The sequence below is a fragment of the Aptenodytes forsteri genome, unplaced genomic scaffold, assembly GCF_000699145.1.
Source record: "Aptenodytes forsteri isolate BGI_AS27 unplaced genomic scaffold, ASM69914v1 Scaffold215, whole genome shotgun sequence".
Lineage (NCBI taxonomy): Eukaryota > Metazoa > Chordata > Aves > Sphenisciformes > Spheniscidae > Aptenodytes > Aptenodytes forsteri.
Genome location: NW_008795910.1, coordinates 431224 through 443829, shown reverse-complemented (window position 1 = coordinate 443829; position 12606 = coordinate 431224). Strand labels below are relative to the sequence as shown.

The 12606-nt window shown below is 47.1% G+C and overlaps 1 non-coding gene across 1 annotated transcript; it reads left to right on the top strand.

The window, feature by feature from the left end:
* Positions 1-5797: 5797 nt before the first annotated feature.
* Positions 5798-5869, top strand: TRNAE-UUC. The gene has a single exon. It is a non-coding gene; the product is annotated as a tRNA-Glu (tRNA).
* The last annotated feature ends 6737 nt before the right edge of the window (positions 5870-12606 follow it).

Sequence of the window (12606 nt, the reverse complement as noted above, 5' to 3'; positions counted from 1 at the left end):
GGCATGCCCCAGCGAGCAGCATGTTTCAGGATTGCCCTGGGCACTCGACAAGCTCCACGGGTATCCAAACCCTCGTACGGGGAGAAAAGCCCAGGGTGTTTTCAGCTGGTGAAAGAACCCGATGCTGTTTGTGTCCAAACTTGCTTGGAAACAAAATGACCATTCACAACAGCTTGCTCCATTAATGGTATAAAGTGCACTAGAAAATGATTGTGAAAATAATAGCTACTTCTTAATGAGAGAGCCAAGAGCAGCAGGCAATGACCAGAGCACCACGTGCAGGGGGAACTAGAATGGAAAAGGCACTTGACTTCTCTTGTGGGTTCAGCTTGCACAAGCAATTAAACATTTTAAAAACTTAACTCTTATTCCCTTTGGTGAGCTTTTCTCTCTTCCTTCTATTTTGTTCTTCCACAAATGGCTGCTCATTATTTTTGGAACGTTTTTCTATCCTACTTTGATCAGGACTTATTATATGTAGCATGGGAACACCCAGAAACCAGCCACTGAGTAAATGTGGATGAAGCCTTCCCTCCTGCTGAGGGGTATGTGCCACTGCTCTGCCTGCAGTCCCTGCAGTATCTCCGAGAATCTCGCCTTGACCTCTCCGTGTTTTTACAAATATATTAAGATTTGAAGTACGTTAGGGATGAAGTATCTGCTGCGCTTCCCCTTACGTGTTTAGCTTTTGCATTTTTCACTTTAGACACTGAAAGGCATCAGGAAAGGTTTTCAGTTTCTCTCCTGAGTTGGCTCATGTTCATGGTGGACCAAAGCCCTGATTCAATAAAGCATTCAGTTACCTGCTGAACTTTAACCACATCCTTAAGCTCAACTTTATTCAGGAAAGCTCTTAAGCATGAGATAAAATCCCAAGAGTTTTCAATGATTTGGTAAATCTCGAGTGAGGGAGTGGTCTGCTCCTTTGTCCTGCCCAATGCTCAACGAAGCTCTTACTGAAGGCAGGACCGGGGTCAGTGTCTCTCTCTGAGCACGTTTTTCATGGTGCTGGGCCAGGATGCAGTTCCCGAGGGCACTGCGATGGCTGATGCCTCACAGTGAGAGAGCAAACGGACTGCCCCTCCCTCGGCCCATCCATCCATCCATCCTGGGCCACTCTGTGCTGAGTCCTGCCCTACACAGGCTTGAACACCATGGTTGCATCAGGCAAGCAGAAGGGCAGTTCCTCTAAACATGGCAGCAGGTAGGGAAGAAGAAGAGGTGGCAACGGCACTTATCGATTTAACCCAGAGCGGCTGAAGAGCCCTTGGGTCACCCATGTACACCCGGCTCCATCTGGACCATCTCCCAGCAGAGACGGTGCAAACACTTGGACAGACGCAGCGGCTCTGCTGGGCACTGCCTCCACTTCCATCATCCTCACAATTTAGGTGACCAGAAGAAGGGAAAGGGTTAAAAAGAGAGTAATTAATATAAGAAGACTGTTCATTACTATAAGACGTCTGTGTATCATTAAATTTCATTTGAGCTTTAATTAGACAATTTTTTTTTCATATAAGAGTCTTTGTTGTGTCAATTAGTTGATTGACTATCATCTGGTTTCTGGGTTAGTGAAACCTGATCCGTTGTGAATGAATTTGTTTATCAGGGAAAAGGGACCAGGGGATGGAAAAAAAATTCAATTAAATGTCAATGTGTGGAGTGACAAGCAGCATTCGATAGGGCTTTTAGTTTAATTGCTTGTATTTCATTAAGAGATGTATTTATCAAGAGAATTCTTCATTTTCAAAAGATCTTGGATGTCTTCTTGTTTGCTTCTGGCTTTTTAGGTACTCTTGTAGTAATCAAAAAACCATAGAGAACTCTTTTTTAATTAGAAAAAGGACTTTATTGTGACATGTCCTGAGACTGTTACATCACTGACATGCGGTGACAGCGTTTTGGTGACATCCACATGCAAATTGCAGGGGACAGGGTGTACCCCTACGTCATTTGAAAGGCTATCACCAAAGATCTGCCGCTCCCTCTGCTCTTCCGTGGTCCGTGACCATGCTGAAAATAGTGTGTTAATCCTGAAAGTTCGTGTGAGGAGGAAATCATTCAGCTCCCAACCCTGGGAACGTTTTGGAAGGTCTGTTTTAAATCTTTTAAAGGCCGTAAATCCCTTTGGGAGGAATGGTTTTCATTTGTGTTTTATTTGGATTCCAGCTCATCGCTTGCGGTTGACAAATAAAAATGAAATAGCCTTTGGTAGGGGGCTGGCAGGCGCCCTCATAATACAGCGTGTTTGGCCTGAGCTGGTGTAGTTATATAGAGACATCTCCTGGAGTATACACAGTCACACTGGAATAACGTGCTGAGAGCACTGAAGTTTATTTTGATAACTCTCTGTTTATTTCTAATCTAGCCTAAAAACTGTAAGTAGATAAGCATGCAGCTGGGTTTGTTTGAGAGATGGCAACAGGATTCCAACAAAGCTTCCAAAATGTTAAACGAATGGTTATTTTCCTGAATGTCCAGGGAAACGGAGGAGCAAGGAACCCCTGCACGCAGAGCATGGTGATGGGGCTCACCCCCAGCATGCTTGCTGCCGCGGGAGGAGCAGTGGAATGTGGATACAATGGCACATGCCCCGTTAGCGTAGGACCTCCAGCAACACTGCTCCAAGGGCGAGACATCAAAGCCCAGCTTTACTCTTGTAGAGCACTGGGGACTGGATGCATCGGCCAGCAGCTTTTGTGAAAAGGAGTATCTTTTGGCCTGGATGTAGGAAAATACCCATCCAAGTGATCAATCTATTGGGTGTGGAGGAGAACTGGAGCAAAGGAGCCCCTGTGACACCAAGTCCTGCCCTCCGCTCGTGCAGGAAACCCTGTTGTGTATCACTTTGGTAAGGTGATCAAGCTTCACCTCAAAACTAGTTTAATTCCTTGCCCTTGGGAGATTGTCTTTTCAGATATTGAGGCTTGGGAGCCGGGAGTATCTCTCCGTGGATTTGCTCAGTGCCCGGCAGAAATCCTTGCAGGGCCTCTGGGAGTGTCTGTATGATAAGTAGCTCTAATGAGTACTAATTACACCCAACACATGGGTGATCAAGCTCTTTTCTGAAACACATCAGTACAGTTCAGTGTTTTCTGCCATGTCTGTATTCTGTGCCCCCATTTGCTTGGAAAGTACAGCCAGGACAAGGTCTGTTCTCAGAAACTCATTATTTCTCTCATTCTGTGATGAGAATTCACTTTCAAAGAGTTCAGATAAGATGTTGGGAGGCAACACATGAAGCAACTGGCAATTATATCCTCCCTGAACATTTTGTCTGCAGTGCTACAACAGCATCACAACAACGACTGGGAAGCCGGGGCTTTTACATGAGCAAAACAGAATGGCACGGCATGGAGAAACGCTCCAGGTTGTTCTCTGTAGGGGCAAACTATCACTTTCCAAATGTACTTGGACAGACCCAAAGTTTGGGCAGAGCAGAGCTAACATGGGTGAAGACTCTGTATTTTACCCAAACCTACTGAAGAAGGAAAAATAAAAACCAGACCAGCCTTTCCAAGAAGGCTTTGTCGTAGCAGCAGCAGCAGCAGCAGCAGCAGAAGAAGAAGAAGAAGAAGAAGAAGAAGAAGAAGAAGAAGAAGAAGAAGAAGAAGAAGAAGAAGAAGAAGAAGAAGAAGAAGAAGAAGAAGAAGAAGAAGAAGAAGAAGAAGAAGAAGAAGAAGAAGACAAGAAACTGTACAGAGCAAGGCAATACTGTGTGATGTTTGGGAATAATTATGCAGAATCCTGCTCTTCCAAAGCTGGACGAGAACTCTAGAAGAGCAATGGGAGCGTGCTGTGAACATCATACACCTGCATCACATACTCCTCCATGCTTCCAGCTGGGGTGGGATTGGCAAACTTGGCTTCATTTTGAAGGCTGAAGGAGGCAGCTCAAGGTCTTTAGGTCTGGCCCTGCTCAGCATCTCCTCCCCTATGCGGTGGGAGGAGGCACACAGCGCTCATCTTCCCCACCTGCCCATGAGTGGCGGTGGTTGCACAGCCATGTTGTGCAGCCGTGCAGCCCAGGAGAACACCCAAGGGGTTTCTCTGCTGACTTTTTGGAGCATGTGGTCCTGCAGGGTGCTTCCCTGTGACCGTCAGGAGCTGGATGTTCAGAGTCAAAGGCCACAGGTTTTGATCCCTGGCTGGGCAAGCCATGGTCCTTTTAGATATGTGTGTCTTCATGGATGTCCAGACATAGACAGACTGTGCAAGCTGGGCCAGGGGAAGCAGAGGGGCTTCTTCTCATTTGTTTGTTACTGCAAACTGAGTTTTCATTAAAAAAAAAAAAAGGGAAAGAAATCTTGTGAAAAATGGCCTGAGAAACAAATACACACCTACTCACCTCCCCTGCAGCAAGACCTGCCTGGACATGCCCATACCATGTCCCTAGGAGAGGTCCCGAGTCTGGGCAGGTGTCCCTGCAGTGTCACCCCCAGGCGCCAGAACAGCCTCTTTCCTCTTTCTTTGGCAGCATTAGTCAAGCTTGTGGGGTTGATGCCTAGGGTTTTTAGCTATTACTTTTTCCTGAAAACTAAAAACATTCTGTTGGGAGAAGAAAGGTTTTCCCATCATGCCTTCTCAGTGTCCCCAGTGAGCTGCTGGTTGTGTGCAGGAGATGGGGCGTGAATATTGCTCTGGAAGTCCCCGGCCTGGTGGAGAGCCCCATGGCAACTGGGCAAGCTGACAGCCCCATGGCTTTGAACCAGGACCTCTGGCTCATTAGACAGACATCGTTACCCTGGGGAGTGCCTGAACCTATCAGACTTTGTGGCTACTCCATCCGTCTTGGCTCCTGTGACAATTCAGTGGTGTGGAAAGGTTCCTGGTAAACCATTTAGACCTGCCTCACCCCATCAGTTTTTGGGGTTTCCCTGGTCAGGGGAAGGAGGGACCGTGTCCCACGTGTCACCTACTAGGCATCTTCATCCTGTCCTTTGCTCCACAGAAGCTCCTCCGCTGCAGCGCCCGTTGAGCTATCTCCTGAGGTCCTGGCTGTGAGCCCATGGTGGTGAGGACTGCTGGGAGGTGCTGCGGGAAGCAGGTTCAGTGTGCCGAGCAGCTCCAGCCCCTCAGCCGCAAACACTTTGTTTTCATCTCTAAGTAGCTGAAGAAATGTGTGCCTATCAGTAAATCTCCATCATCCCAACTGCAGCGTGTTTCCTCAGATAAGGGTGCTGTGTAATGGCAATTATGTTTTCATTTGTTGTGAGAAAACTTAATACGCAGAGTGGCAGAGATGTTATTCATCCTCTTGTTAATTATGAGCTACTTACTGTAGGGAATGATGCAAAAACAAAAAAGTGTAATCAAATGAAATAAAGGGGAAGCAGCTTGTGCACTTGCCTTCATGCCGGGTGGAATTAGCTCCTGCAATGCTCCGCCACCAATTATCATTAATAGTGTTCCGTGGCCCCATGCGTGACCTTGCCTTCAGCTCCACGGCAGCACAACTGCCTGGGGACGTGGGTGCAAGGGCCTGCGTGTGGGCAGATGCTGGGGACTGCGATCCAGTGGTGCTTAATGCAGCAATACTCCCATGGGACTGAGCTTGCATGAACTCTGCTTGTCCCACCATGAGCTCTGAAATGGAGCTGCAGAGCCCCAGGTGGATCAAAGAGCTCGGGCCATCGCCTTTTTTATGTTGCGGTGTTTTCCCCCTCCAGGCTGTGGGATGCACCGGGAAAGAAAAGGATGGGGTCGTGCTGAGGATGGCTGTAGGTCCACGAGCCCAGGAGCAGGACTAGCTGTCCCTGCAGGTCCAGAGCCAAGCAGGTGGCAGAGGCAGCCACGGTCCCACATGGTCTAGCGGTCAGGATTCCTGGTTTTCACCCAGGCAGCCCGGGTTCGACTCCCGGTGTGGGAAAACAGTTGTATTTCATATTGTGCCTGTTTTGGGGCTCTCCAGGACAAGGAAGACCGTTGGAGCGCCTGCTGGAGTGGATCCAGCGCAGGCTGCCAAGGTGGCCAGGGCTGGAGCACAGGACAGATGAAGGGAGGCTGAGGGACAGAGCTGGGTCTGTTCAGCACCAGAGAGAAGGTGAGGGGAAGATTTCATTGCTGCCTGGTGAGAAGGTGCACAGAAGATGGGGCCAGGCTCTTCTCGGAGGCACACAGTGGGAGGACAAGAGGCACCAGCTGGAGCAAGGGAAGTTCTCCTTAGTTATGAAGAACAATTTTATCACCATGTGGTGGTGAAACACTGGAACTGGGGCTCGGGGAAACTGGGGGGTCTCCATTCCTGGAGATATTTGAAACTTGACTGAACAAGGCCCTGAGGAACTTGCTCCAGCTGGACATACTGGAGCATATAGGCTGGACTAGAGACCTTCAGAGCACAACTCTGACCTATAAAGTTCATTCTTGGAAGGTGTTAGGATGGTTTTAATTTCCCCAGGGACAGGATACTTGGTGGTTCCTCATCCTAGTTGAGCTGCATGAGTTCTCTTCACCTCTCTGGTGACCCAGGGGACAGCTCCATTGCGATGCTGGATTACATTAGAAGTCAGTGAGACACAAAATCTGCCTTGGAAGGTGTGAGAATTACACAAAAACATATATTTGAGATGGCAAAGTACAGACTGTCAAGGAGGCAAGGCTGGGACACTGCTTCCCTGATAGAGCTGCTGCTCCAGCAGTGTGCACCCTGCCCCTGCAGCTAGCAGCACATCAGTTACACCAGGCCTGTGTAATACTCATGCACGGGTATAAATTTGTCCTGTGGGTAAGAAAGGAATGAAATAACCAGGGTGTGATCTGTACAACAGCTCAGCAACTGATGAGGATTGTCAGTAATGCATTTTTGAGCACTGTAAGCTTAACAGCCTGGCATAATGTAGCAAGCACTTTAATTCCCAAAGAAAGGGTTTTTTTCCAGAAAGTAATAAATAGCATCCGTAACTTCTCTGAGGGAAATTTCACTGCAGATCTATGCCATATCTAATGAGAAACTTCCTTCTGAGCTCACACCATTAAGAGGAGGGATGCTACCTACATTTTGCATCCCCTGTAAGTACCTCTGCATAAAGAGAGAGCCTTTCACAGAGGTGTCCACCTAATATGTCTGCATGGTATTACAAGACCTGGATTTTTCAGGGTTCAGTGCTACCACTGAATAACTTTGCCTTTGTCACAGAAGTATTCCAGTTGAGTTCCTCAGACCATAGCAGGGGACCCACCAGACCTAAAACTCCATAAGCACGTTCAAGCCTTAAAATGGACACAAGCTGCAAACAACTATATTTGAGTCATTTGAATAATGACTACAGTCTTGATTACTTGGATCTTTCCAGGAATGACCAGGAACAAAAAAAGAAGTGAGATTCATCGTCTCAGCCCTCAGCTGTGAATTTTCTGCTCAGCTCTGCTGCTGATACCGAGAGAGCAGATGCTTCCTTACTCTGCAGAAATGCAGCGTGTGAAACAGTATTTTAACAGCTTTATCTGATATTTTATATCTCACTGTCAAACATAGCAATGATTCCACTTCTATTTGGGTAAGTAATCTGAAAAGAAGGCAGCAATAATCTCTCAGGAGAGCCAGGCACGGGACTAATTATTCCAGCTAGAGATTTGTAAAGACACATTTTCAGTGCTGGGATTTTATCATTCCACAGGGTAATTAAAAGACAACCCTGTCAAAGGAAGTTTTGCAGTCTTAAATATTCTTTTTCCTCTATGAAGAATAACCCTTTCCAAGCTCAGCATTGGGACGGCTTTATCTCCCAGTGATGAATGAGGGCTACCCATGGTGCCTGCCTACCAGCCAGCTCAATGCCGTGCTCGGGAGCTTGCAGCGGCTGGGCAGAGCAGTGGCTCTTTCTGTGTCACCTCTGGACGTCAGGCATTGGGAAGGAGGGATGCTGTTGCAGAGGGATAAACCCAAGAAGAAATTATCTGGCCACTGAAGAGGTTTAAAGCGACACTTCTCTTGGGCATGTTGATTGGATTGTCAAGCGCTGTAAGTTGGAGTCGTGCATCAGCAACCAACGAGAAGCAGAATTTCTGCTTGAAATTTGTTTCTTCAATGAAGCACTTGCTGAAATCAGAACAAGGAAACCTGCTCGTTGCAATGGGTTATGGCTCAGCCACCTCTTGAACGGTGGTCCACAGCCTGGGACCACAAATAACATCCTTGGCTGCTGCAGAAAAGGGATCGGTGTGTGCTGTTATGGGCAGATGTTGCCCTTAGGTAATTCCCCTTACCCCTGGGTGGGAAACAGCCCTCACATGGGATGAGCAAGGTGTTGCTGCTTTGATCCCCTTCTCGAAGTTTATACAGCGCCATGCTTTCTGCGCCAGGCTGGCTCGGTGCAACCAGCAATGATCTCAACAGGAATATAAAGCAGAGTTCAAAGGATGACTGATTGGCAGAGGGGATTTAGGCACAGGTTTGCAAATGTCATGGAGGGACAAGTTACATTCAGGGCAAACTGTTTGGTTATCCAAGGCAGTTCAGATCTCTAGTCAAAGAGTCAAACTGCTTAATATCCACAGTCTCCTCCAGGTCTGATGCTGGGTTTTCCAAAAGGTATCACTGAGCCATTTACTCTTTTGGGTGACTTGATAATTTAGATAACTTGGGTAATTTGAAAATCTGAGTGTAAGCATTGTCTCCAGGTCCCCGTGATTCCCCATGGCAGCGGGGGTGCTTGTGAACAGTATGGCAATGATACGGGATGGTCCATGCAGATGAAAGCACGAGAAGCACATCTGCACTGCCTGCTCCATGGGATGCCAGGTCAGCCTGAGACCTCTGCTTCATGCCTGTGTCCCATGCAGCCACTTTCTGCATCTTCCTGCTTAGCCCCCCCTGTTTTCTACGATGGGTTTTATGTCCAGCAAAGGATTTGGAAGTTAAGGAATTAATTCTTAGAGAAACAAAAACTTTGGAGCTGACTTTAATGCCATTGAGTAGAAAAGGAAACCACTGGCCATAGTCTGAGAACAAGGCACTGCACCTGCACCTTGTCTCGTTGTCAGCTCTTCCTTCTCCTCTCCATTAGTGCCTTTTGATGCATGTGGGGACTGGGGATACGACAGGCCAGTGAGCCTGATGTGACATGTGTAATGAGAAAGAAATAGCATAAAAGGCAATGTATCACAAAATTAGTGTCACCCAACTGCCTGTTCCTTGGCATTCTGCCGGTTTCCATCTTTATCTGGGCATTGTTTAATTGTCTAATTGTTATACTTAATTTATTTATTTTTAACTTGCCGTGAGCATGTAGAAATGTAAATTTAGCATTAGAAGATCACTTAACAAAGGATTCCCTTTCAGAGACGTTGACTTCTCACATTGCAACTTGCAAGTTTTTTCCCCGGGATGTGAAAATTTCAGGGTCCAGCTGTGCCAATTCCAGCCAGACCCTGGCAGATGGCAGTTAAAACCGTGCGGCAAGACTGGCGATTGCAGAGCGGGTTCAGTGCAGGGGGGGCGTGTGTCACCGAGCTCTCCCTTTCCCTTCCACCAGCAGCACGCTTTGCTCACGGTCCTCTCTCCCCCCTGCACGGGTCATTTCTCAGCTTGAGGCTTCTTGCAGATACGACAGTGGGAAAACCCGAGCATCAGAGAGCTGCTCAGGCTGCGGAGGGGGACTTTGTGGCATGAGTTTGTTTAATTGGTAAAAATGGCAAGAAAGGATCCTCGAGGAACATGACAATCACTTGAGCTGAGTTCAGCTCTCTGAACTCAGGGGGCTTCAGCTCTCTGACCACGGAAACACACTTCACCGTCAGCCCTGGGGAGGGCACGTCCGCGCTGTTCGTGTCCCAGCAGTCTCCAGATTTCCAGTCCAATTTTAGGACTGGTGAAAGTGGAGGGACTCCACATTCCTGTGGGCAAGTCAGAGCCTCCGGAGGAAGAATAAAATAGCAAATTAAGATGAGAGTTTCCCATTTACTCCATCCTAGTCAGGCCACGGAGCCTTAGTGCAAACGGCATTAATCTACACGGCCATTTACTGTGTTTTTTTCCCAAATCAGTATTTAGAAACTTTGTCATATTTCTGTGAAGACAATTCCTTATCACTCTTTTTATCTGCTAGGGAGTGCTCTGATCAACAGGAACTCTATGCTGGGAATGGCCTATTTAAGCAAAATTAGAATTCTATCATATAATACTAACATTTAATCCTACATTCATGCAGCCTGCTTTAAATATACTCCCTGCACATCCCTTCCTGTAAGTCTCTCATGCGATGCCAGCTCTACTCTGTTTTTATCTATAAGGAATTGAGCTCGTACCTGTGACAGGTGCAGAGTGTGTTAAATCTTTTGATCATCACACAAACCACTCATCCTGATGTCCTTTAATCTAAGCAATGCGAAGAAAATCCTATGCACTAGCTTTATGCTTCTTCCATCTCCCTGAGTCTAAACAGGAGGCGCCGCAGCTACAGATCAATGGACCTAAATTGTTTGTCTTTAACTTAGGTGGGTTTAAAGGAAAGCTGCTCGGCCCAGCTGTCTGGAAGTTCACAAGATGGGAAGGGCTGCGTGCTGTCTAGTGATGAGGGAATCTGAGTTACCTTTGAAACTTGGTTGAGTTTTTACAGCAGTCGAGTAATTAAACAGGAGAAAAAAATCACAGCGAATCACTTACTGCTACATTTTTCACATCTTTCTGGTTGTTATTCAGAAACTAATAGTGAAATTCTTTAATTTATCATTTATTAAGAATTTCTGTAATTCACAAATGCGGTTGGGAATTCTTGGTTGGGAATTCTTTTTTTTTTTTTTTTTTTTTTTTTTTTTTTTTTTTTTTTTTTTTTTTTTTTTTTTTTTTTTTTTTTTTTTTTTTTTTTTTTTTTTTTTTTTTTTTTCCCCTCTGGGAATTATTCCTGAATAATTTGTGTGGAATAGCCGATATTCCAATATTGCTGCTGGTTCACATGGGTGGCGTGAGCCATCTGTGCGTTCCTGCCTCTAGATTGGCTGGTTTTGGTACCCAGCCAACGAGGCGTGAAGAGTGGGATGACGGAGGATCCCACTTAGTGTGATAAAACACATCTCTGCTTTTGGTGAAGTGTCCGTTCTCACATTTTCTCTCCATTAAGTGCCTGAGTGTTGTGGGAAAAGAAGAGGATGGGGTCAGTGCCTGCACGTTCAAGCGAGGATCTGGGGCTGGTCGCGGTGCTCACGTGCCTTGGGTGCAATCCCTGTGAACCAGACGTTTCACAGGGAGGGGAGACACCGGTTAAATCCCAACCATCATTTCTTGCTCTTTGATGCTTTCCTACAGCCACAAGCTCATGGGCACCAAAACATTGTCAGAAAAGCCTGAAGGGATCCCAAAAGAGAGGTGGGCCGTCAGGTAACTCCATACAATCATCTTATTTCGCCTGCCCAAATAAGTGTGCGTGGAAAGCAGGTCCCCAGGAGAACCCCTAGACTGCTGAAAACGAGACCCACTATTTTATCTTATGGTTAACTAAAAAGATAATTTCAAATATAAATATGCTTCTGTGACTGGGGAAAAAAGTTTCTCACTCTGAGACCAAAAATTCCTTATCTAGAAAAAATAGGTGCCATTCCCTTTAATACTGCCATCAGGATGTTACAAGCAAAAAAACCTCCCAAACACAAAAACCCACCATGCTATGCAAAATATCACAGAAACCTTTTTTCCATTACAGTGGTCACAGGCCATTTTGCTCTTCACTGGTGACAGGGGACCATTAGAATACAATCCCTGATGCCTGCGTATCATAATGAAAATCATATTTCTTCCTGAACTGGTACATCAATTGTCTTTTTAGTAACCTGGGAAGTGCAGCTGTATGCAAACCAGGGCACGGTCCTTCACTCTTAATCTGTTCTCCTGCAAGATAAGTGATAACTTCTTAATGTAACTTTCCAGTCTGGTAAATAAGAAGTAGCTACAACATGATCCCGTGGTTTAAATAGAATCGTCTTCCTGAGGCTGAGTAGCTGCTTTCCATCCTCCCCTGGGCAGGAAAACTGGTTTTGATAAAATCGGAGCATTCCTCTCTGCCTCTCTCTCTCCCTCCCTGGCACCTGCCTGAAAATCTGCAGGCAAACCGATTTGCATTTCTAAAATCATGTGCTGCGGGAACTATTCCTAAAAAAAAATCGGTGGCAAGACTGTCCCAGCTCCTCGCTGTAGCACTACGTGTCAGGGGGATGGATGAAGTGAGGAGTTCGGGGCTGGCGAGGGAGAGAAGGCTGATTGAAATGATGGTGGGGGAGGATGAAGGAGACACAAGCCGACCTGGCAGCTCCCTCGGGGTCCCCCACTGCCACCCCTGCCACCAGGTGCCGGTGCCACCAGTCTGCCCACATCAAACGGCACATATTTCTTTACCTGTGACCTGTTTGCCTGCTAAACTCTGTCTGATCCCTGCATCCACCAAGCCGCCGGCTGTAACCGCTCCGGGGGCATCTGGCGCATCCCAAATTGGAGGTTAGCACAGGTCAGGGCTGGCCGGTGCCCACGGGGGGCAGGCGGGGGCACGGGGCAGGCAGCAGGCACATCCTGACCCGCTTCGGCGATCGCCCACCGCCAGCCCGGGGGTGTTTGCGGGCGTCCAGCTTCTTTGCGTGGACTGCAGGCTCAAGTGCTGCGTTCCACTTGCGTGGTAC